This window comes from Pinus tabuliformis, chromosome 4_2, assembly GCF_031772625.1.
Source record: "Pinus tabuliformis cultivar Carrire ecotype Pingquan chromosome 4_2, CPIR1, whole genome shotgun sequence".
NCBI lineage: Eukaryota > Viridiplantae > Streptophyta > Pinopsida > Pinales > Pinaceae > Pinus > Pinus tabuliformis.
Window position 1 is genome coordinate 114,325,285 of NC_142304.1, and position 27,210 is coordinate 114,352,494.

General features: G+C 42.9%; 1 pseudogene across 1 annotated transcript in view; it reads left to right on the forward strand.

The window, feature by feature from the left end:
- LOC149168521 (bifunctional protein FolD 2-like) overlaps positions 1–27,210 on the forward strand; it is a 411,410-nt pseudogene that overhangs the window by 324,236 nt on the left and 59,964 nt on the right. The gene's annotated exons all lie outside the window — the stretch shown is intronic.

Here is a 27,210-nt window from a genome sequence, read left to right on the forward strand (position 1 = left end):
ATGGAGTCAAGGAAAACAAACAAAGAGGGCTTGGATTTATATGGAGAAGACGTAATCAAGCAATACATTGATGTGTCATGACTAGTCCAAATGGATTGTTAGGTTATATGAGAGTGAGTGAGAGCCCTGTTGACCCTGCTGCCTACACCTACCTACAAGTCAGTGAGAAAAAGCCTTCAACCTGACAAGGTGTGGTTGATGGCAGGGAACTCAGAGAAGGGGTTGTCACACTAATCCCGATTCTCTCTGTTTGAGCTATCTCCTATGTTAGCTAAGGGGGGTGGTCCCTAATGAAAAGTTAAGTTAAAAGATGTGAGTTTCTAGGAGAGTGTTATAGTGAAAATGGATTACTTTTAAGGATTTATGGGTAAATATGAAGTGAGCAACTTGAAATAACAATGTCAATCATTAATATGATTAAAAACCATAAAATCAGTGCCTTATAAGGAATTTGCTCAACAATTTAAATATATATTTGCTCAAAGTAAAATGCAATGCTCTCAAAAGAGAAAACAAAGTAACCTTGAAATGTAAATAAGAATTGTTAGCACAAGATATGTAAGATACAAAATGCTTTTGAGATAATCAACTTTATAAATCAAAACATGTGAAACATATCTTGCCAAAACCCAAAAATTAGTAATAAACTTGCAAATGTAAAAGAAAGGAAGTGCTAAATCAAGGCATCAATATGCAATTAGACTTGAAACATGAAAAGGAAACACTTGTTTGAAATGATTACAATACTTGCTTTTGGAATAGACTTTGCATATGAAAACTCAAGCCATCAAGAGACAAGTAAAGTAAATGTAATGGAAAGTGCTCTTGGTTAATTTTATTAATTAACTCTACAACAAGATTACAATTTAACTCTTCAATCCTCAGACTTCACTCTCGCCCAATGATATGGATCTCACAGTGAGGAGTCAATAGAGGAGTAGAGGATCCCTAAAATGTCTACTTCAACCAACTTATGTTGGAGGTAAATTTTTAATGAGGATTGGGGCCTTCCTACACTTGCCAAAGGTCCTGCAAACACTTGTTAGATGTTGCGGGAAGTTGCTCTTCAAAATCTGCCACACAAGAGTTAGCAAACAATCCAAACAATGGCTGCAAAATAAGTTAAGTATTAATGAAAAATCAGCAAGATAAAATGTATATGTACAATTATAATTTACAAAAGGGTAAGCTAAAGAGTGAGAGTAAACTCTCGTCTTTGCTTAGCCATCTTCAAGTTCTTAGATAGCAAATGAAAGAAATGAAGTACAATGTTTTTTTAAAAGAGATTTAAATTTAGAAGTTCTCAGCTTGTGCACAGGCTATGTGCTGAAATCCCTGCAAAACCACTTTGTAAGATAAGACTATGAAGGTTCAAAGAACAAATGAGAGCTTCTTTAAGAATGTATCAAGAGTGGGTTGGTCTCTCCAAAGACTTCCCCTCACACTTGATTCTGTAATCCCAACAAGATGTTCCCTCTACAAAACTTCAATCGAGAATTAGTTCCATATAGATTTAGCAATAAACAATGATAAGAAACTCTAGAAATTTATTTAAAACCAACTAGAGCATTCTATACCTAGAGCATACTTTTAAATCAAATGTCAATGCAAGATAGCTCTACATTAACAAATCTACAAGAGCATATGGAAACAAATTAGATCAAAGCATGAGTAAAAAGAATTATACCAATGCTCAATAATTCATCACACTCGAAAAGGAGGAACATCTCATGAATGGAACCCCAAAGTCTTTATTGATATTTCTGAAAGTGTACAAGGCAGCAGCGCTTCCGCAAGCACAATAGCTAGTAATAATCTTATTCAATGTGAGAGCCCATGGCTCTATTATATAGAGAGTTGGGAGCAAATCCCAATGAAGAATAACAATGACAAATGGCATTGGAGCCAATATCAATGTAAAAGTGATTAAACAAGTGGCATGGTGTGACAATCCCAAAGAGAAATTCGAATTTGTTGAATGGAGCTCCAATGCCAAGTGTAAAAATCGAATTCTGGCAAGTGGACATCATTTTCTTCTTCCCTTATGTGCCAAATTGGAATTTTATGGTAGAATGACAAATGTATATGGGTGGTAACCCATGTGGGGACAATTTCCCACAAAAATCTCCACTAAATATTCTCCCAAATCCTCCCAAATGTGCATTAACTTCACAAATTCGAATTTCTAAGCAACATTTTCATTTAATGCCAGAAATTCGATTTTATTTGAGCACATCCCCTTTCTTTGATTTTAGGAGTCCACATCACCATGAAACTTCACTTTAACTCCCCCATAATTTTCCACCTCATTTCCACAACATTTAGCATGTGTGGATATTTATTTTTCTCCATTTATTTAATTTCTGGTTTAATTAATTGCCAGATTTCCCACTAAACTTAGAAAAAGTGGGTTTTGAGGGTCCAAAACATATTATTAACCCCTCAAAGTGTGTCATAGTAGAAAGTTGAGGGTGAGAGGTGTAATTTTGATTACTCATACCCCATACAACTTCTCTAGACTACACTTATTACAATTTAAATACAAATTTATTTGCAATTTTTGACCTGCGGGAAATCTAAAAAATTAAAAAATGGCTACCTAGACCTAACCAAATTCCACAAATTTTTTTGTGTGATCTAGTATGGTAATATACATCGACTCTAGACACTAAGATGTGTCAGGGGCTCAACCTTCAAACCGTCACCTCGGCTTTGGGGTAAAACGTAAGTGAAAAAACTTAGAAAATTATCTGCCTCTGAAAAAGAAGGGATAACTAACAAGATAAAAAAAACACTCCAAGGTGTACTCGTTTGCTGATTGAGTCCCAACATCCTTGGCCTGTTACAGACTCAAAACTCATCATTACTAGTATCACTTATTACAATTCCCTGTAGGGTGTGGAATTTGGGTACAAGAAAGATGATGAGAAGATAGAAGTAAAGTTAAAAACTCTGTTGGCTGACAATATCTGATGGTACAAGTGTCCTCTGGATCATCCTTAGGCATGGAGTCTTCATATAATCATCAAGTGCCACTCCAGTGGTCAACAAGCCCTAACAATAGATGCACTTTCACAGCCGATGTGTTTAAAGCCAACAAATAATGTCCAACCCAAATAGTAAAGGAAGAACCATAATATGAGATTATAAGAGGAGGACCAAGAAAGACATCCTTCAAAGGAATGAAATCCCCACACTTAGTCCCTTTTCCTATGCAAATATTTGCCCTCAAAAGAGATCATTTCCAGTGTGATATTCCCACTTAGCAACATTGCCAAGGGAAACATCACATTTTTGGCCAGTTTTGAATTAATTTGCATTAGCACTTGGAAAGTGTGGGTCTAGAGGCTCCACATGTATTTTTGATCGAATGTGAACCCAAACATTACAGGATGGAGAAGGGAAATCGTGCCACTAGTGGTACATGGGGGGTACTCATAGAGAAATGCGACCCACATGAGAAACACGTTCTCATTGGAGTGAAATTTTTGGGGGAAAGTCGAGTTGGGCCAACATGCACTCATTTTGGTCATTCATGAATATTTGAGAAATTGTCTTTGACATAGCACGCTTGAGCTGAAGCCAAGTTTGCAAGTGTTGTTTAGCATAAGAGTGTTTCTAGGCGGAAATCTCAATCCTTGCTTTGGTGGACTTTGAGTGCCAGCCCAAGGAGGGAGTCCCATCTATTCCAGTTCGTAACAATGACAAGGAGTGCAAGTTTGTGGAGAGGCTCAACAGCAACAACGCAGTTATTGGACAGTTCTTGGAGGAGGCACACTTGGAGGTTGAGGAGTGAAGTGAGTTTGTGGCTAAAACTTGAGGAGTCGTCCGGGGAAGAATTTTGTTGGAGATTGCAACTATTTGGGGCCCTTTCACAACAGGTTTTATAGGTGGGTCGAATTACCCAACAATTGAGCCATTGAGGGAAAATAGGGCCAAAATTCCAAGGCCAACCATTGGCCAATTCCTTTGTGGGTTATTCTGGGTATTTTGGTGGAGAGTTTGGGGTTAATTTCGCAGAATTTTCTGAGCACCGGAGGAGGCCTTAGTAGCCATTCTACACAACCAACAACTCATTTTCTGGGTATTTCAACACAGAGACAAGGCAAACTAGCTAGCTCGCTTGGAGGAGATCTCACACTCATCACTTTGGCTTAGCTAGCTTGACTTGGGCAAGCCTAGGTGCATACTTTCCAAGCACCTATTGTACTTCATGATTTATCAATAAAATGGCTCAGTAGCATAATTTTTGGCTCTAAATTAGTGTTCTAATGTTTGAGTAATTTTCTGTGTGTTTATTTCTATGCATGCTTTGATTATTTACTGTAAAATTTCCTTAGGGATATTATAGTGGTATTAGAGCTCATTGTCTTGCCTCAGCCTGTGGGGGGAACAACATTAGTCAATGACACTAGAGGACCAACAAATCGTAACCTACAGGAGACAGAGGTACAAAAGCAGAGAGAGGTAACGACAAATCACCCTAGATCTAGAGGTCACTGAGCCAGAGGTCGAAAGGCCAAACATGAGGGATAACGTGGGAGACAGGGGGAGTAAAGAGGAGGAGTTTGCCCAATCTCTTCTCAAGGTCGTACAAGATTTGTGTAGCGGTATTGAGGAGCTGAGACAACAAAACTACAGCAACAACAAGGGTAAAGGGATTCAAGGGGAATTCCAGATTGGTGAGGGCTCCAGTACTTCGCATCACCAAGGGGGTCATGGCGCCAACGCACCCCTCATTCCTAACACACCGCCCGGATCCACCATTCCTACATTTATAGTATCCGTCGCTGGATGGTCACAAGGGCAAGAGGAGATGCCCATGGGGGACTATTTTATAGAGTACTAGTCATATGGGCCTGACTTTAGAGAGGCCATCACCTTCAGGGACTTTTGTCAGCTGAAAGGTAATAACAAGGGGAAGGGACAAGGTGGAGGAAGCTACACTCATGGCACTGATCTACAACGCACCATGGGGAGATTGTTCCTCCCAACTTTTTATGGGGCTTCCAAGAGTTCAGCAAGAGCGTGGGTGGAGAAGTTGGATGTCTATTTCTAGCTCAATCAAGTTACAGAAGGAGAGGCAATTAAAATTGCTACTTTACATTTAGAGGGAGAAGCCCATGACTGATGGTTCCATGGGCTAACCACGATGGGGCATGCTGGAGTGGCAACCTATGAGGAGTTCACTAGGAGGGTGCTAGAGCGTTTCAAGAGGAGAGATTTGAAGGAGCATTTTGGGGAGCTGACAAATCTCAAACAGACGGGAAGCACTAAGTCCTACATTTTAGAGTTTTTGAGGTTGTTAGTGAAGGTGCCCGATCTGTTAGAGGCTAGGAGGGTCTCCATGTTTACAAAGGGGCTAGCAGAGCCATTGAAGGGACTGTTGAGGTCCAATAGATCCACTACTTTGCAAGACGTAGTGGGGAGGGCTCAAGATTTATAGGATGCCCTACCCAGGGCTAGAGCACCATTTCCACCTAGACAGGTATTCTAGCAGAGGGGAAAAGACACGAGGGCTCCACCATTGAGAGCCAACCAGGGGCGAGGGCAGCTGAATGAGGAGACTAGGAGGGACCTATGGAGGAGGAAATTGTGTTTCACCTGTCAGGAACCATGGGCACCAGGCCATAGATGTACAACAAGAGAGGCCCATTACATTGAGGTCTTTTCCGACAATGACATGGAGGACGAGCTAGAGCTGGAATTGCGTGGAGACGACAGCGCAACATATGTGGAGAAGGGACCATCACCACCACCACCACTAGGGGGAGCTTCTTTTGCACCATCAGGAGGGGTCCTTGCATCTTTGCGAGGGGTACCTAAGTTTTTGACCTTGAGGATCAGAGGCACGGTGCAGGGGCAACGTGTTTCAGTTTTGGTGGATAGTGGGGCTACCCACAACTTCATCGATGCACAGATGGCTCAGAGGAGGGGCATCACAACTGAGGAGTTTAAGGGATTTTCGGTTCTTGTGCCGGGAGATAGGGCATGCGGTGCACTGTCATGTCCCTTCTCAAACATATTAGTAACAGGGTGCTGCTACACAACTTTGGACATTTTTTTACTAAGGAAGAGGACCCCACACTTTTGACTTAGGGACTTAGCGACCAAATCAACTTTATTTAGTTATTAGTGGAATGTGGGGGCCACCCACATGAGGCTATGGAGGCCCAAGGAGCTATAAGGAGAGATCATCTCATTTTGTTTTCATCTTTGATATATGCAAACAACTACTCATATGTTCACTTTGTTGTTTAGCGAGTCTACTGACTATTATGCCACGAATCTCTCAAGCAGGAGATTCAACCTCTACTTCGGGGGATCATCCGTGCCCGCCCTAGGGAGGCTGTTCCACAAGAGTTTTAAGGAGTTCTAGGGTAGTGACATACACCAGCAACCAGTGCAGAGCAAGGAGTGTGTATTTCTAGGCAGTTAGGAAACACGCAGAGGGAGATTGAGGGCAACAGAGATTATATTGCTTGTCAGGAAGTCAGGGCACTGAGGTAGCAGCACTAGACCAACCTTTTCGCTGGGTTTTACAACGAGCATTCCAACGATTCGAACTACTGGGCTGAGGGATAGAGCAGAGGCCACTCAACAGATTTTCGTGGTGCTTGGGAGCAGCTGATTTGGGCCAAGAGCTCATCCGGGGAGTTAGGGGTTGGATAGCAGGGGTGAACTCAACATTTTGGAGGAGTTTTTAGGTGGATTTACAGGCAGTTTCTAGCAGGCCGAGTTTTGTAGCTACAACTGAGGTGAGGCTCCAAGGGGGTCAAAAATCAGAAGTCCAAACCAGCTAAAATCCCTTCTGGATTTTTCTGGGTTTTGGCCAAGGAGTCCGGGGTTAAAAGCATATAAATTTATGGGCAGTTTTAGTGCACTTTCCAACCATTCGAACTTCAGTAGAGCAACAATTTTCTAGGCAGCGCAGTGCAGATTGGTGCAGCAACTGGGCAGCCTTCAACTCAGCCATTTTCCTACCTGGGTTTGGTCCTGCTTGTCCATTGAGACAAGCCCAAGTGCACCATTTCATCATCTATTGTATTTGGCTTTCAAAACTTAATAAAATGGCTTAGAAGTTCTCCATTTGCAGTTTTTCTATGGGTGCTTGATGAATATTTCGTTTTTGTAATTTGTTGCATAGAATATTTGTTGTTATCACTTGTATTCCTATTTAGGATCATTACAGTGGTATCAAAGCCTAGTTCTTGGCTCAACTGTGGGGATTGTCTCATATGAGAGAAGGGAACCAACAGAACATCACCTACCGTAGACAGAGGTACAGGAGCAGAGAAAGGGAGTTAGAGATTGTGCTAGATATAGAGGACAAGGGGAAAGCAGTAGCAGAAGAGGAGGAAATGACAAAGCCCAAGAGCATGGAGGAGATGGCTTTCGACAACCTCCTGAGGGCCTTGAGTGACTTGGCCAAGGGACAAAAAGACATGCTTGAAGATGTTAGTGTCAGTATTTGCATACTGCCATAAGTGATAAAAAAATCCTCTTTTCATATCATATTAGGGTCCCATTCTGAAATTTTCGTCATTCCATTAGGTCGTCATGCAAAAATTTGGTCGCTGAAGGTTGAATTAGGGTTTCCTTTACTCCTTTTAGAAATTTAGCCCTTGCTGAGTATCCATTGTCCATAAAGTTAATGACATCATGCCATCACATCAGTCATGTCATCTTGAAATTCAGTGCTTTAAGGTCTCATTAGGTCTTTTAGGGTTTTTCAAGGTTTCATTAGGTCATTAGGGTTTCCAAGGTTCCAATAAAACTCCATTCCATTGCATAAGACCGGCAAGTAAAGGGTGATCAAATAACATCTCTTCACCATGTGAAGATGATTTGTAAAGAGAAATGCTTATTTCATCATGTAATTTTATGTTCACTATATGTAATAAGTATTGTTCCTAAGCTGCCAACTCAATCTCTATATGCCAACTTCATTAAAGAAAAGTCAAATTCAAGGAGTCCTCAAAGACCATTGAAGGATCAATTTGTCAAAGGAAATAGTCAAGTGAAAGGGTAATGTTTCAAAAAGTTAAGTGAATGCCAAAGGGAGTTGTCTTTTCCCAAGGGTGTCCAAATCATCATTTTCCACAAGCACTAAACCCTAATTTCCTCTCCCACTGAGCTAGGGTTGGCTATGGAATCAGAGACATCTGAGCAGAGGAGGCCTAAGGGAGGTCATTTCAGCAAGTATGAGGCCATTCCAACTCATAAACATCATGCCTCCATCATTTTTCAAGAAGTCATTCCAAGGGACAAATCATTTGCCACAAATAGGGCCAGTTTTGCTTCAAAGTATGTTTCCAACCAAATTGAAATGAATTTTACAAAAGTGAGAGAGGTTTTTGTCCATCATAGGCAAAGCATGAAAAACCTCCTTCAATTTTTACACAGGTGTCATGGTTTTGGAGAAATGTCAAAAATATAGTTGCTACAAGAGAGTTGCTGCACTTCTTGAGTGACCTTGGGAAAATCAATTTTTCTCCTAGATGGAGTGTCCAAATGACTTTCTTGATGATTCAAATGATAACTAGGCAGAAATAGATTTCCAATGAGCTATCATGAGCTCAATTTGGAGTTGATCAAGACCTCCAAAAGTTTCTTGCAAAATCACACTTCATTTTTGCACCCTCATTCTGCACTTTTTTGACCAGTCTTGGGAGAATGAACTTTTGGAGGGTCAAATCAAGTCCGTTTTGAAAAATAAAGGCAGATTTGGAAACTACAAAGGATAAGCTTTTCAATGAGCTATCCTGGGCTCAATTTTGACAAGTTTTGAGCAAATTTTGCAAGTTGTGAATTTCTGTGTTTTTTAAGGCATTTTTACCACAGTAAAAAGGTCAAATAGGTGCTGCGCTCTTTTTTGGGGCATCCAATGAGAAAAAGGTCAACATAATTGGATTTAGAGTGATGAGTACATGCACCTTGTGCATTTGCTAGGCATTTGGAGACAAACAGGCCAGTCAAAGAGGTCAAAAACCACCAAAAAACCATGTTTCTGGCTTGGGTGCTGCGTGTTTACCAGTCTTGGGAGATTGAGTTTTTGACAGGGCAAATGAGCTCCAATTTGAAAAGTGAAGACATGCCTAGAAAGTAGACTCGAAGGCCTTTCAAACAAGCTATCTTGGAGCAAATTTGGAAACCGGGAAGGCACCCAAAAGCAGTCTTGAACTTGGAGGGCGTGTTTGACAAAGAAAGGGCGTGTTTGACAAAGAGAGGGCGCGTTTGACAATATTCTCCAATTTTTTGAGTTTCTCTCATGTTTTGGTTTTCACCTTGGCAAATGATGATTTTACCTATGTAAATGATCAAATTGGATGTAATTATCATGTTTTTACTATTACCTAGGGTAAATGCATTAGGTAAATCAAGCAGATGAGGTGTAATGAATCAGTTCACTTAAGATAGGAATGAGTCACTTGGACCATCCTACAATTTAGCTTTCAATTCAAATTTTTGTGTAATATCTTCCTCACCTCATGGATTCGACTCATGAGGATGAGGGGAAGTGGTTTTCATGTCTATTTAGTCCCTTTCTTCACCATAGAGAAGGGTTGGACTCAATTGGATGTTGTACTATTGATCAAAGACACTAGTGTAATCAGTATTTGGTAAAATTTAATGAATGAGTTGCAGCTATTTTGGTGGAATACCTGTGGTATGGAATTTTGACATAGTTTCTTCTTATGTTTCATATGTTTGAATGTTTTGTACTCCCATGTTTCAGTTCACTTCTATGATATGTTGATTTTCAAGTTGATGAGCAAAATACATCTTACATGCTCTGTTTTGGGGAAATCTTCATAGTTTGTCCATTTTCTTCAGTTTAGAAAGAATACATGCTTGTCTTGCTCTTTCTAGCACCTCACCAGTCTTATCCATCTGATCTAAAAATGACTTGTGCGTGATCTTAGTTAATTAATTAATGAAGGTATTACAGACTCATGTGCTGGTGTGTGTCTGTGTTATCTTAGGCAACGAATCGATATGATTGCAAAATACACAGACACTGGAAAACAGTAAGGGAAACACAGTAAGCAAATACAAAGACACAACAAATTAATAAGGAGTTCACCCAATCCTCTTGGGCTATGTCTCCGGTCCAGCTTCAGTGGTGGCCTTTTCTTATTGTGTCTTTAAGTAGAGTTTTTACAATGAGGGGATCAATTTGAGTCTCTTGAAACAGAGGATGCTTAGTAGGGTGGTTCTTGGATTCCCCAAGCCACTAGAGTGCACAGATTCTTCCTCACCAAGTCTTGACCTCTCTGGTCTTAATGGAATGAGTCCAATTTGGTACTCAGTTCCCGACAAATATCCTCACAGGGATTGCTTGAACCTCTCAAGCCTAGTTTTGTCTGCCCGATGCTGCCTTGGCTCTGCCAGTTAGCTCGGCTCTCTGTTCTCTGCTTCACTCTTTGCTCTTTGTTTTGTTTCCTCTGTCTCACTGTCTCCTTCTTACTTCTTCCTGTTCTCTGTCTGTTCGTGGCTTAAAGCCAATTTGTCTCATGACTGTTCGCTTCCTCTTCCGTCTCTTCGGATCACCTGCTGCTATCCGCTTGGAATTCCCTGCCTTTGTGTCATCGCCACTGTGTAACGTTTCATAGGGAGGTGGCCACTTGTCCCTTCGCGAACTGAGTGCCAGCTCGTCCTTGAACGGTCGTTATTTTCGTTACTTTGTGAAATGATTCATCCTCCAGCTCAGCGGTCAAATAGGACTTCAAACCTTTATGCACCGTAGCTTAATTCTCCCTCCAAATCCGGTTTCTCATTGGGCGCAATCTCTGCCGTTAGATCTGGGGCCTCCAGATCCTATGGTTATCGCTCTTATCGCGCGGTTGACTTGCTCGAACGTTAGCCCGCGATGAGAGCGGTTTTCTCTCTCATCCGTCGGACACGCGTCAATCAACGTATGGAATCGCTTGGTCTCTTGTCAAATCCTCTTACCGCCCAAAACGCCTCCGATATTCTGCTAGTTTTGGAGCGCGGGACCTGCCTTCGGTTTAGCGCTTTTCCCACGGTTCTCTGGCTTCCCTTGTGACCGAGCGCTCAGGGCTTTTCCATTTCGAGGGGTTTGCGCATCAGAAACGACCTTTGTTTTCTGATCTGAGCTTCCCAATTGCTAGTTTGTGCCACTACGTGGTCTCCATGGGCCTCGTTCAGCGCGCTTTGACCGAGGTCCTTGTTGTTCTATGTTAGCTACAAACTGCCATTGTCCAGAGGTCCTTCCTGATAGCTCATTGTTCACAAGATTTGGAAGTCTGTCATAATTTGATACAATCATAGAACTCTAATAATTCTCATGGATCCAATTCGGATCATGGTCTTCCCACTGAAAAAGCTTTTGGACCACCGAAAGTTGGTTTTCAAGCATCGACTAAGTGAGGGTACAATTGTCTCCCTTGTTCAATCTCTATCCATTTGCACTGCTCGACTTTGAACCCTTGAGCCCAACTCTGAGGTACTCAACATCTCCCTTGCGCGTCGTTCTCACCTTCCTGTCCAGAACTATGTCTTCCTGCAATTCATTAAGATATTCAGGTAGCAGGTCATCAATAGAAGGCAATTGACTCTGCTCTTCAGGATTTTCAATTAACGAAGGTTCAAATAGTCTCAAGCTGTCTGCATTCGCGATTGAGTAGATGTGCATGTAAGATGGTACATCAAGGCGAAAAGCATTCTCACCAATTTTCTCAGGTATCCTGAAAGGTCCATACCTGATAGGCTTTAGCTTTTTACCTTCACCTTGCATCCTTTCCTTGCTGATATACAGCCAGACTTGGTCACCAACTTGGAAACTATGTTCCATCCAATGCTTGTCATGCCTTGCCTTGTATTTGGCTTGGCTCTTTTCCAGCTGTTCCTGTACTGCCTGGTGGATCTCTTGGATTTGTTCAATGAACCTAGTTGCCCTATCCACATCACTGTGTCCCTCAACTGTTGTGTCCTTACTAAAGACAAAATCCAAAGGGGACCTTGGTGTGAAACCAAAACAGGTCTCAAAAGGAGATTTCAATGTAGAAGAATGTTTTTCTCGGTTGTAAGCATGCTGCACAGAACACAAATGTTCATCCCAAAGCTTAGGATGTTTGTTGCATTATCCTCTGAGTAACTGGATCACTGTCCTGTTGACTACTTCGGTCTGGCCATCGGTTTGTGGATGAAAAGCTATGCTTTTCTTTAGTTTGGTGTCCATCAGTTCCCACAGACTTGACCAAAACTTTCCCACAAATCAGGTGTCTCGATCAGATACAATGGAAGTGGATAATCCAAAATGAACCCATACATGTTGAAAGAATAGTTTTGCAGTTTGTTCAGCTGTAATCTGTTTATTACAAGGTATCAAAATACACATTTTGCTGAACCTATCCACAACAACATACAGATAATCATGACCTTTCCTAGATTTAGGCAGTCCTCCAACAAAATCCATGGAAACACTTTCCAAGGATGAGAAGGAACTGGTAATGGAGTGTACAAGCCTAGTTTTCTATTGGTGGGCTTGCTTTTAGCACACATAGTACACCCTCTTACATATCTAGAAACTGTCTCGTTCATTCTTGGCCAATAGCAAAATCTTTGCAGCTGTGCAACTGTTTTACTTACCCCAAAGTGACTTGATATTAGAGAAGTGTATGCTTCTCGAATTATCTTTACTCTTTCAGTTTGTAGAATGCGTAACTTCGCACAATGATATAGGAGTCGGTCCTTTACATGGTAATCCAATTCTTCTACTCGTTTGCCTTGACTTAAAGCTGCATATACATCTTTAAAGTCTATATCTTGAGCATATTGTTCAATGTAGCTCTCATGTAACACAGAATTATGCTTAAGTATAGTAGATGCATTTATAATGGGTCCAAATAACATATCTGCAACTTTATTGTGTATGCCCTTTTTATAGCTGATGACCAAATGAAACTGTTGTAGAAAACCCATTCGTCTATAGTGTCTTGATTGCTGCAACTTAGTTTGGGAGTGTAGATATTGAAGTGGTTGATGATCAGTGTGTATTGCTATCTCTTTGCCCATTAGGTAATGTTTCCACTTTTTCACACTCTGTACTAATGCATACAATTCTTTATCATATGTGGGATAGTTAACTACTGCAGAATTAAATGTCTTAGAATGATAACATATGGGTTTACCGTGTTGTGTCAACACTGCTCCCATGGCATAGTCACTGGCATTCGTTTGGACTCAAATGGTCTTTGAAGATCAGGCAGTGCTAGTACTGGTGCTGTACCAATCTTTCCTTTCAAGGTGTCGAAGGCTTTCTGCTGTTTTCCTCCCCACTGAAACACCTTGTTCAATCCTTTTAAAGCATGTAAGGGAGCTGCACTTAAGGAAAAGTTAGAAATGAACTTTCTCCGATATTGTGCTGCTCCTAAGAAGCTTCTAACTTCTGTAGCAGATTTGGGTTTAGGCCAGTTTACAATGACTGCCACCTTAGAGGGATATATCTTCAATTCACCACCCCCTACTATATGTTCCAAATAATTCAAACATGTTTTGCCAAATTCACATTTTGAGAGTTTAACATGAAGTTTTTCTCTTTTCAAAACATCTAGTGTCTGCTTAACATGCTTTAAGTGTTCTTTCCATGTTTTGCTAAATATCAGAATGTCATCTAGATACACAATAACAAAATCATCAAGAAAAGGTCTGAGTACATCATTCATTATTCTCATGAAAGTAGTAGGAGCATTAGTTAAGCCAAAAGGCATAACCAGCCACTCATACAATCCCTGCTTTGTTTTGAAAGCAGTCTTCCATGCATCTTGTTCTGCAACTCTGACCTGATGGTATCCACTATGCAAGTCTAACTTGGAAAAATAAACAACTTCTTTCAATTGATCTAATAGATCATCTATGCGAGGAAGGGGATAACGATTTTTTATTGTTATCTTATTCAGTGCTCGGTAATCAATGCACATTCTCCACGAGCCATCTTTCTTTCTCACCAAAACGATTGGTGACCCACATGGTGATGTGCTAGGTCCGATGAACCCCTTTTCGAGCAACTCCTGCACCTGCTTCTTGATTTCTGCATTCTCTAAAGCAGACAACCTGTACATTCCAATGTTAGGCAATGGAGCATCTTGCTGCAAATTAATTTCATGCACTATTTCCTTTTTGGGTGGCAGACCTTTAGGTTCTTGAAACAAAATATCATACTCTGAAACAACTTTTTCTAAATCAGCTTGCTGTTTAGCATCACAGCCCTCAAATACATTGGTTTTATCAGGTTTCTTTTCCTTTACAACCATCAGTAAAAATTGTTTGCATGAATTTATCATTCGTTTCATCTGCCCTGAGTTTATGAGAATATAATTATTCTTGAGCTTATGAGCTCTTACAAAGTATTCGATTCCATCTTTAACGAATAGATACTTGTTCTCAGCTCTATAGACGATAGCTTTTCTGTCATACAAGTAAGGGCTTCCTAAAACAATTCCACATATCCCCAAAGGAATTATGTCTAACTCAACCTCATCTACAAATGCTGACCCAAAAGAAAACTTGAGTTTGCATTGTCTAGTCACTTGTAGTTGTGCTTTATCATTTAACCATCCTAATGGGTATGGTTTCTTGTGAGGTGTAGTTAGTAATCCTAACTTCTTTACAATTGCTTTAGAAATTAAATTTTCTTGTGAGCCACTATCAAACAAAGTATTAATCTTTTGGTGTTTGGAAATAACTCGAATATGGAAAAGCTCATGTCTTTTTCTCTCATTTTCTTCATCAATAGTAGATTGTGCAGAATTACAAGTAGATGCTTCAAAATTCTTACCTTTTATACCTGTGGCTGCAATAGTTGTTTCATCTCTTGAGTCCGACCCCAAATCTTTCTGAATAGTTGCAGCAGTCTTCTTCTTTTTTCCTTCGAACTTCTTAGGTCTCAGCTCCAGATGCAGAATCCAACAGTGCTCATCATCATGCCTATCCTTCTTACAGTGAGTGCATGAAGCCTTGCTTTTCTGTGCAGTGTTGGCCTTCCTTGCTTTCCATTTCTGTTTTCTTTTCTCCTTATTCTTACTTGCAGTGGGTTGGGATGATCCCTCAACTTTTGGATTTCCATTCTTTCCTCTAGCTTCTAGATGAGTAGCTTGTACAGATACCTCATCTATACTAGTGGGATTAAACATGAGGATAGTGTGCCTCATGTAGTTGTGTAGACCACCGATGTACTGCAACAGACTCTCAGGTGATTCTAGTGAGATTCCTAGAATCAATGCTCTCTTCCTAAATTCTTGGGTGTAACCTTGTACACTTTTCCCTTTCAATTGTTGAAGAGTTTGCCAGCTCATCATGGCTTGCTGCATGTAGGCCAGTGGATAGAACTGCTTTTTGATTGCAGAAAACAATTTACTCCAGACAGAAATAGTCTTATCATGTCTCTTCATGTCAGCTTGGGTCGTGCCTTCCCACCAAACGAAGGCAGTGCCTCCAAGGCGTAGGCTTGCCAGCTGAATCTTGCTCTTGTCTGAATCAATACTCTGCACTCTGCAATAAACATCACTTTGTCTAATCCAATTGTCCAGCTTTTCCGCATTCAACTCTCCATCATAAATTGGTAAATCGAATTTAACATCTAGTTTAATTAAAGATGTCTTCTTTTTATGTTTAGGGCTATTAGGAGGTGTGAGAAAGCTTTGTTCTTTCCCTTTGCCTTTTGAGTGGTCATGGAGGAGAGACTCTTCTTCTCCTTTATCTTGTTTGGAGCCTGATGAATCTTCATCCTTACGTTTTCTAAAGTCCTTATACATTTCCTCTATCATGGACCTTATGGCTAGGAAACTATTTATGAATTGAGGGTCTGGCCCTACAGAACCTTCTTCTGACATTGTCTTCTGAGGATAGACTCTCCCAATTTCAGGATTAGTTTCGACCAACTCTCCTTCTCCTAATTTGAGCTTTGATCTAGTTAGCATTCAACAGCTAAATCCAGCACAAGCTTGTCTAACCTTAACAGCCTAGAGCTCTGATATCACTTGTGCGTGATCTCAGTTAATTAATTAATGAAGGTATTACAGACTCATGTGCTGGTGTGTGTCTATGTTATCTTAGGCAACGGATCGATAAGATTGCAAAATACACAGACACTGGAAAACAGTAAGGGAAACACAGTGAGCAAATACAAAGACACAACAAATTAATAAGGAGTTCACCCAATCCTCTTGGGCTACGTCTCCGGTCCAGCTTCAGTGGTGGCCTTTTCTTATTGTGTCTTTAAGCAAAGTTTTTACAATGAGGAGCTCAATTTGAGTCTCCTGAAACGGAGGATGCTTAGTAGGGTGGTTCTTGGATTCCCCAAGCCACTAGAGTGCACAGACTCTTCCTTATCAAGTCTTGACCTCTTTGGTCTTAATGGAATGAGTCCAATTTGGTACTCAGTTCTCGAAAAATATCCTCACAAGGATTGCTTGAACCTCTCAAGCCTGGTTTTGTTTGTGCGATGCTGCCTTGGCTTTGCAGGTCAGCTCGGCTCTCTGTTCTCTGCTTCACTCTTTTCTCTCTGTTCTATTTCCTCTGTCTCACTATCTCCTTCTTACTTCTCCCTGTTCTCTGTCTATTCGTGGCTTAAAGCCAATTTGTCCCATGACTGTTCGCTTCCTCTTCCGTCTCTTCGGATCACCTGCTGCTGTCCGCTTGGAATTCCCTGCCTCTGCGTCATCGCCACTGTGTAACGTTTCACAGGGTGGTGGCCACTTGTCACTTCGCGAACTGAGCGCCAGCTCGTCCTTGAACGGTCATTATTTCTGTTATTCTGTGAAATGATTCATCCACCAGCGCAGTGGTCAAATCGGACTTCAAACCTTTATGCACCATATCTTGATTCTCCCTCCGAATCCGGTTTCCCATCGAGCGCAATCTCCACCGTTGGATCTGGGGCCTCCAGATCCTACGGTTATCGCTTTTATCGCGCAGTTGACTTGCTCGAGCGTTAGCCAGCGATGAGAGCGGTTTTCTCTATCATCCACCGGGCACGCGTCAATCAACGTATGGAATCGCTTGGTCTCCTGCCAAATCCGCTTACCGCTCGAAACACCTCCGATATTCTGTTGGTTTTGGAGCACGGGCCCCGCCTTCGGTTTAGCGCTTTTCCCACGGTTCTCTGGCTTCCCTTGTGACCGAGCGCTCGGGGCTTTTCCATTTCGAGGGGTTTTGCCCAGCAATGCTTGGTTAGTGCTTTGCAAAAACGGCCTCTGTTTTCTGATCTGAGCTTCCCAATTGCTAGTTTGTGCCACTGCGCGGTCTCCATGGGCCTCGGTTAGCGCGCTTTGACCGAGTCTTCGTCGTTCCGTGTTAGCTACAAACTACCATTGTCCAAAGGTCCTTCCTGATAGCTCATTGTTTACAAGATTTTGAAGTCTGTCATAATTTGATACAGTCATAGAACTCTAATAATTCTCATGGATCCAATTCGGATCACCATCCCACTTCAGAACCTTAAAGTGTTTGAGTCCCTACCTACCTTGCTCCATCAAATGTCTGCAATCATACCCTTATTTGCCTTGACCTAGTCTCTTAGACCTAATCCTCTTCCAACAACCCCACCAAATCAAATTAAAAAACCTTTGCACATCATATCTAGCCTAAACCCCTAATCTATCCAGCCCTATTGGCTATGATCCTTTGGAGAGAGACCTCTCTGGCTTGGTAGGGCTAGCTACCAAGTCAAAAGATTGGTCTGTGGTTACTTCAGCTGGACTCTTTCTCAGCCTTGGAGATCTGAAGGAGTGATAACAAAAGAGATCAAGTCACAAAACAGAGAGAGGACCACGCCTAGAGGGTTTCTGTGTGGGGAAACTTCTGGGGCCTCTCACCCATTCGATCACCCCTCACCAGCAGCGCAACACTCTTCAGTTAGTGTGCCAACTTGTGCTACACTACCTTCGTTTGTGCCAGTGGCACAAATCGAGCCTGCAAGGGAGGAAGACCCCCCTCCGATGGGAGATTACTTCGAAGAGTGGAAGTCTATGGATGAAGACTTTAAAGAAGCCCTCTCCTTCAGAGATTACTGCAAGCTCAAGCAGAGTGAGAAGAACAAGGGGTATGGAGGACAAGGGACCCAGAACTACGAGCTGTAGAGAACCATAGGGAGGATGTATTTTCCTACCTTTGATGGCACTGCCACGTGCATGACCAGGGCTTGGGTTAAGAAGATGGACACCTACTTCCACCTCAACTGAATGATAGAGAAGGAAGCCATTAAGATGGCCATGCTACACATGGAGGGGGAAGCCCATGATTGGTGGTTTCATGGCTTGACCACCCTAGGGCATGCCCACATAGTTTCGTATGAGGACTTCACCAAGAGGGTGGTGGAGCGATTTGGTCAAAGGGATCCGGAGGCTCATTTCAGAGAGCTGACCCAATTGTGCCAAACAGGTAACCCGGAGCAGTACTTAGATTTTCTGTAGGAGTCAGTGATGGTCCCAGTTCTATCCGAGGCAAGGAGGGTGTATACTTTCATTGAGGGCTTGCTTGAGCCCCTGCATGGACTGGTGAAGTCATGCAAACCCTCCACGCTGCAGGAATTTGTCTTGTGTGCCAGAGATTTGCAGGGGGCCATCCCCAAGACTAGAGCACCATTTCCTACAAAAGGAGCATGAGACTAGACCTCCACCTCAGAGAACCACACAAGGGAGAGAGCAGTTAGATGAGGAGACACGGAAGGATTTCCGCAAGAGGAAGTTGTGGTTCACATGTAGAGAGCCCTGGGCACCAGGCCATCAGTGCACTGCTGGGAGAGCACACTACATTGAGGTTTTTTTGATAGTGACCAGGACGACGAGGTGGAGCAGGATTGCGGTGGGGTAGATGGCAAGAGTCTGACAGACAGAGGGACACCACCACCGCCTCCACAGGGCAGGGCATCCCTTGCCTTAGCAGGGGGAGTTCTCGCTTCCTTATGCGGGATTCCCAAACTTTTGACATTGAGGATCAGAGACACTGTATATGTACAGAGGGTGTTAGTGCTAGTGGATTGTGGGGCTACCCAAAATTTCATAGGTGCCCAGTTGGTCCAAAGGAGGGGCCTCACCATAGCAGAGTTCGAGGGCTTCTCAGTCCTAGTACTAGGTGATTGTACCATCTAGTGCACTAGATATGTGCCTTCCTTGACAGTAGTTATGGGGAACTACTCGATGATGGACCATTTCTTTGTGGTCGATGTGCTAGACACCAACGTGGTGATGGGTGTCTAGTGGTTGTATTCCCTTGGGCAAGTCATGACAGATTGGAGGAAACTAGAGATGGAGTTCATTGGGCCAGATGGCAAACTGGTAGTCTTGAGAGGCATGTAGTCTTATCAACCTCAGACAGTTTTGGCTCACAAGATGGAGGCAGACTTACAACATGGGGACATTGCATGGGCAGTTGAGTTAAGGATCTCAGAGGATGGGGGACAGGCTCAACCACCACTAGTAGACATACATGCTTTGCTGCACAGGTATGCAGTAGTGTTTGGGGACATTCCACTAGGGCAGCCACCAGACAGAGGATTTGAGCACACTATTGAGTTAGAGTTGGGTGTGTAGGCAGTGATCACCACTCCTTACAGGCATCCCAAAGCCTATAAGGATGAGATAGAGAAGGCCATCCAGGAGCTGCTTGCATTGGGCCATATTAGGAATTTAGGCCAAGTTCCAGTCCTTTCACTTCTTCAGTGGTGCTGCTGAAGAAGAAGGATGGAACCCTTCGGATGTGCATTGACTACCAAGCCCTGAACCGGAAGACACTAAAGAACGATTACCCATTCCCCGCTTTGATGAGATGATGGATGAGCTTAGAGGAGCTAAGTACTTCTCTAAGATTGATCTGTGTTCAAGGTACCACTAGATCAGGGTGAGGGATTAGGATATCCCTAAAACAGCTTTTCGGTGCCACTATGGGCACTTTGAGTTTCTAGTCATGCCATTTGGGCTGACCAATGCTCCGGCCACATTCCATTCATGCATGAACCATGTCTTTCGGGGACAGTTGAGGAGGTTCGTGCTAGTTTTCTTCGATGACATTCTGATTTACAGTCGGACATGGGAGGAGCACCTCCAACACTTGGAGGAGGTATTGCGCATTCTGGAGGAGCAACAGTTTTATGCCAAGCTCTCCAAGTGCGAGTTTGGGTTGACAGAGATGCTCTACCTAGGGCATATCATTGGCGTTGATGGGGTGAAGGTCCACGAGGAGAAGATTCGGGCCATCCGGGATTGGCCAGTACCCCGAGATGTGACTACGCTGAGGGGCTTCTTGGGTATTTTCACCTACTACAGAAAGTTTGTCAAGGGGTTCTCACAACTGGCAGCACCCTTGACCGACTTGACCAAGAAGGGGGCCTTTGCATGGACTGATGGAGCACAGGTTGCCTTCGATCGCCTCAAGAAGGTGATGAGCAGTTGCCCTGTTTTGGCACTTCCGGACTTTTCCCAGGAGTTGGAGCAGTATTGTCACAGGAGGGGCATCCCATTGCTTTCTAAAGTCGAAAGCTCCTACCACATGAGTTGTCATATTCCATATATGACAAGGAGATGTTGGCCATTATGCATGCATTGGCCAAGTTCTGCCAGTACTTGGTGGGCAACCAGTTTTGAGTGAAGACTGATCACAACAGTCTTCGACATTTCATGGGGTAGCAAGGCCTCAATGACAGGCAACAGAGGTGGGTTAGCAAGGTGCAGGCCTATGACTTCGATATAGAGTATGTATGGGGAAAGCACAATGTGGTGGTTGATGCTCTATCTCGAAGACCAGCTGGGTTATCTCTCATGAGCATTTGCCATGATTGGAAGGCTCAATTGTTTGTGGAGTACTCCAAAGACAGGAAGGCATGTGAGGTATTGGAGGGTACCCATGTAGATGAGCGTTATCGTGTCATGGATGAGGTCATCTATTACAAGGGGCGCATTTACTTAGTGCCCAACTTGCAGTTGAGGGAGAGGGTACTCCAGGCAACACATGATTCACCACTGTTCGGGCACCAGGGGTTCCAGAAGACTTATATGGTTGTCTGAGAGAGATTCACGTGGAAGGGCCTCAAGGAGGACGTGTTGTAGCACGTACGAGAGTGTGAGGCTTATCAGAGGAACAAGGGGAATTGATCCACCCAACAGGATTGCTACAACCACTTCCCATCCCGAAAGGGAAATGGGAAAGTATTTCGATAGATTTCATCACAGGGCTCCCCACAGTGCAGGGGAAGGATTGCATATACATAGTGGTCGATAGGTGGACCAAATTTTCCCACTTCTTTGCCATCCCCACCAGGTACACGGCTGCACAGTTTGTAGAACTATTCTTCTGGGAGATTTTCAAATTGCTAGGTTCCCCAAGAACATAGTGAGCGACAGGTACAACGGATTTATGTGAGGCTTTTGGCAGGAACTCTTCAGGCTAGTCGGGACGAAGCTCACTAGCACCAGCTATCACCCTCAGGTATATGGCCAGACGGAGAGAATTAATCAGTGGCTGGAGGGGTACCTGAGGAACTACGTCATTGGTCAGCAGAGGTCTTGGATTCAGTGGTTGCATCTGGGCGAGTACTGCTACAACACCACGCACCACATGTCCATCGATATGACTCCTTTCTGTGCTCTTTATGGATATGATGCATTGTCTTTTGTTGATATTGTTTTTGGAGATAGCTGGGCCCCAAAGCCCAAAGACTGGGTCCAAGAGAGCCAAGATATCCTCAAGGTTCTCAAGGATAATTTGGTGACAACCCAAAATCAGTCGATAGTTTATGCAAACCGGGACAAGATAGAGAGACACTTAGAGGAGGGGGACTTGGTGTACCTCTGGCTACAGTCGTACAAGCAGTCCACGCTGAAGCAGAAGGGGGTCAAGAAGCTACAAATACACTTCTATGGGCCCGGCCAGGTGATTAGACGAGTTGGGGAGGTGGCTTATGAGCTAGAGTGGCCTCAGGGGAGTAGGATCCACAACGTCTTTCATGTCTCATGCCTTAAGAGGGTGTTGGGACAACAGGTGACAACAACATCTGATCTACCCCCACTAAATGATGAGGGCCACTTGGTGTTGGAACAAGAGGCCATTTTGAGGAGCAAGGAGAGGAAAATGAGGAGCAAGACCATCAGGGAGTTTTTGGTGTGCTGGAAGAACTTGCCAATGAGGATGCCACCTTGGAGGGTGAGCACATATTGGAGCACCCAACTTTGAGGTTGCTTGAGGGCAAGCAACATTTGGGAGGGGAGGACTATTATGTCCCTTCTCAAACACATTAGTAACAGGGTGCTGCTGCACAATTTTGGACATTTTTTACTAAGGAAGAGGACCCCACATTTTCGACTTAGGGACTTAAGTGCCAAATCGACTTTATTTAGCTGCTATTGGAATGCGGGGGCCACCCACATGGGAGTTCGAATTAGCCATTCGATATTCTTGGAGGTAAAATTGAATGGGTGGATGGAGGAGTCCACATGAGGCTAAGGAGGCCCAAGGAGCTATAAGGAGACATCAACTCTCATTTTGTTTTCATTTTTAACATTCGCAAACAACTACTCATCTGTTCACTTTGCTGTTTAGCAAGTCTACTGACTATTTAGCCACGAATCTCTCAAGCGGGAGATTCAACCTCTATTTCGGGGGACCATTCGTGCTCACGTTAGTGAGGTTGTTCCACAGGAGTTCCGAGGCAGTGACATACACCAGCAACCAGCGTAGAGCAAGGAGTGCGTATTTTTGGGCAGCAAAGAAACACGTAGAGATTGAGGCCAACAGAGATTATATTGCTTGTCGGGAAGTCAGGGAGCTGAGGTAGCAGCACTAGACTAGCATTTTCGCTGGGTTTTACAATCAGCTGAGCCAACATTCCAACAATTCGAACTGCTGGGCTAAGGGACAGTGCAAAGACCACTCAGTAGATTCTCGTGGTGCTTGGGAGCTGCTGATTTGGACCAAGAGCTCATCCGGGAAGATAGGGGTTGGATAGCAGAGTTGAACTCAACATTTTGGAGGAGTTTTCAGGTGGATTTACAAGCAGTTTCCAATAGGCCGAGTTGTGCAACTACAGCTGAGATGAGGCTCCAAGGGGTCGAGCACTTGCAACATGTTAAGACTAAGTTGCACGAAACGGGGAAACGCGGAAGCGAAACGAAACGGGGAAGCGAAACGAAACGCGACCTCCCCAAATTTTGGAAACGGGGAAACGCAAATATATATAATATATATATATATATATATATTAAAAATATTTAAAAATTATTATTATATATATGTGCAATCATAAAGCATGAATGATACATTTACTTACATAAAAATTTAAACATTAAGATTAAATTTACATCACATTTACTACCTGGAAACCCTAAAAAAAATTAAAAACAAATTTAAAAAAAAAAAAAAAAAAATTAAAAAACAAGTGTTTTTTTTGGGGAAACGTGGCACGTACGGCCTGGAAACGCGTTTCCGGTCGTACGGCCAAGTTTCCGTTTCGGGAAACTTGGCCGTACGACCGGAAACGCGTTTCCAGGCCGTACGGTATGCGGAAACGCGTTTCCGTTTCGTTTCCGTACGGAAACGGACCCTGTACCTGCGTTTCCTGCAACTTAGTGTTAAGATAGTGTTGCGTATTCTAGAGGAGCAACAATTCTATGCTAAGCTGTCCAAGTACGAGTTCGGTTTGACAAAGATGCTCTATTTAGGGCACATTATTGGGAAGGATGGCATAAGAGTTCATGAGGAGAAGATCAGGGCCATCCGTGATTGGCCAGAGCCCCAGAATGTGATAGAGTCGAGGGGTTTTGTGCGCATTTGCACCTACTATCAGAAGTTCGTGAAGGGATTCTCCCAGCTAGCAACTCCTCTTATCGATTTGATGAAGAAGGGGGCATTTGAGTGGACAAATGGGGCGCAGGAGGCTTTTGAGCTCCTCAAACAGGTCATGAGCAGTTGCCCGGTGGCACTCCCTGATCTCACACAACCCTTTGTGCTTGAGTGTGATGCATTAGGGGAGGGTGTAGGAGTAGTTTTGATGCAGGGGGGACACCCGATAGCTTTTGAGATTCGGAAGCTACTACCTCACAAGAGGTTTACTCCATCTACAATAAGGAGATGCTAGCCATCATGCATGTGCTAGCCAAGTTCAAGCAGTATTTGGCAAGAAACAAGTTTAGGGTCAAGACAGACCACAACAGTCTCAGATTTTTCTTGGTTCAGAAGCAGTTGTAGGAGAGATAGCAGAAGTGGGTGAGAAATCTCCAGGCATACGACTTTGACATTGAGTATGTCAAAGGGAAGCACAACGTGGTAGCTGACGCGTTGTCCAAGAGTCTAGCTACCCTTTCATTGATGAGCATTGCACCGGATTGGCGGGCATAGTTGCTGGTAGAGTATTCCAAGGATTGTTTTGCATGTGATGTCCTTGACGGTGCAGTGGTGGATGACCATACCGGGTGATGAACGGGGTGATCTACTTCCGAAATCGGATTTATTTGGTACCTAGCTCCCAGTTGAGGGTGAAGATCCTGCAGGCAGCCCATGACTCACCAATATCAGGGCATAAGGGATTTACCAAGACTTACAGGAGCATCAGAGAGAGCTTTGCATGGAAGGGCCTCAAGGATGATGTTTTGCGGCATGTTTGGGAGTGTGACACATGCCAGAGGAACAAGGGTGAGCAGACACACCCTGTTGGGCTACTACAACACCTTCCTATTCCTGAGGGGAAGTGGGAGAGCATGTCGATGGACTTTATCACCGAGTTGCCCACAGCGCAAGGCAAGGACTGCATATACGTGGTGGTGGACTGATTGACAAAGGTTGCACACTTTTCGCCATCTCAGCTAGGTCCTCGACTTCACAGGTGGCCGAATTATTTTTCAGGGAGGTATTTCAACTTCATGGTCTTCCAAAGGCCATAGTCAGTGATCATGACAACAGGGTCATGGGAGGATTTTGGCAAGAGTTGTTTCGACTAGTGGGCACAAAGCTCACTCCAAGCACTAGTTATCACCACCAAACAGATGGGTAGACGAAGATTGTCAACAAATGGTTGGAGGGTTACTTGCGTAACTACGTGACAGGGCAGCAACGTGCATGGATACGGTGCTTCCACTTGGGCGAGTACTATTATAACACCATGTACCACATGTCCATAGGTATGTCCCCATTTAGAGCCCTGTATGGTTATGATGCATTATCTTTTGCTGACGTGATGTTTGGAGACAGTAAGGCGCCTAGGGACAAGGATTGGATAGAGGAGAACCAAAATATCTTGATGGCTCTCAAGGATAACTTGCAGACTGCGCAGAACCAGCAGAAGCTCTATGCAAAGTTGCAAACAGGGGAACCTTCATTTTAGTGAAGGATGAATCCTACACGAAGGAGGCTTCCCAAGTAGCCTCTACATTTCTAAGTAAAAACACAATCAAGTCGAAGGACACTTATATAGTTACTTAATTTACCACCAATAGAATATAATAATCAAGGGTGAAGGTGGTTATTCAATGCAATTTCTAGATTTAAATGAATGAGGATTTAGGGCAATTTATAAGGCTTAACAAGTCAACACTTGGTACAAAAGGATCCCAAGACATTATCAAAGATGAAAAAAGCTATTTTTTGTTGCAAAAGTTGAATAAATATGATAAATTACAGCAGCAGAATAAGTTATGACAGGGGCAATAAATTCAGCCCTTAAACAAGTAAGCATCAAGGAAAAAATAGGGCCCAAACAATGCGTTAAACTATGGCTCATCAATGTAGCTAAATCAGAACACTAAAATGGAGATAACAGCCCAAAGTATCAAGATGTCTTGACTTAATAGAGCTGAAAGTGAAATCCGCAAGACAAAAGTATGGTAACTATATTAATTCTAGGTCAAATAGATGCACAATTACCAAGACCTCTAGCATATTTAAGGCTGAAACTTATGTAGAACTATTGTTAAACACTAACCTAACCCTAAAACATAAAATAAGAGTTGAATTTTAAGTTTTATGATTGACTAAAGAGAGAAGACTAGTTCCTACTATATTTTTTGGGTCATATGGTGTCAACTATGGACTCCCTTGTAAGGATGTAGGTAGATCTATAGTGAAATCTAGGGTTGTCAACTACAAACCCTAGAAAATCCACCTATTAACTTACAAGCTTCAGTACAATTCAAGGGAAAAGTCTCCACTTCCTAGGGTTTACAAGATGGGATTTGTCCAAGAACAATATGAAAAGAATGCACGACCACCACTAGAGAAGTACAATTTCACTTGAAAATTATTCATAAACAAAATGCCAATATGATTTTGTCATGTCGCCAATTAATAATCTTTTAAGGGAATTCTCAATTTTGCAATTTTGGCGATAATATAATATTTTGATAAATAAAACTTAGGAAAAATGGGTTGTGGAGGTTTAATTTAATTTTTGGAGAAAAACGAAGGCTCAACTTAGGAAAAATTATAAATTAAAGTGGCATTAAGTTGTGGGTGTCACTCAAGAAAGGGAAATCAAACTCCCTAGGAAAATCAAACCACAAGGGAAAGGGGGATGTGAAAGGTGGTCGAATTGGTGGAGCACACAAGCAAAGGGTGAACAACAATTATAAAAGGAAGGGAATAGCCTCATTTTGGCATCTTTGTACATTTCATTTCAGAATTGGAGAGTTTGCTTGAGCTGCTTAGCTAAGCCAACCAGTGATGTTCAGCACAAGGAATTTCCATGCGGGAATTCCAACCCTTATTCAGTGAACTTCGAGTGCTACACTAGAAGTGGATTCGAGAGCTACATCTGAACATTTGGAGAGCCATTTCTCAGTGGTTATTCAGTTGTATGATTTTGTGGAGGACGTAGTAGCAGATTTGTTAAGTTATGGTATGTTCTATGCTTACAACAGTTTACTTCTTTTCCTTATTATATTCCACAGATTAGCAATCACATGTACATAAATTAAAGTGCAGATAGAACATTAAATGATCGACAGAAAACAAGCCAAGACAAGAGACACAAGATGTGGCGGCTAGCCAGGGACAAACCCCACAATGTGTGGGGAAACCCTTTGATCAAATCTTATTTTATCTTCAATAATTCAACAGAGAGAAATAGTACAATAAATTTTATTCATATTAGCAGTAGCAAACCCTAGATCAACAGCATCAGTGTTAACGGCTTCATCATCAAACTAGGGCAGACGATATCTCACAAACCGACCGTCGGATCGGCTTGATTCCACCACCAAAAGT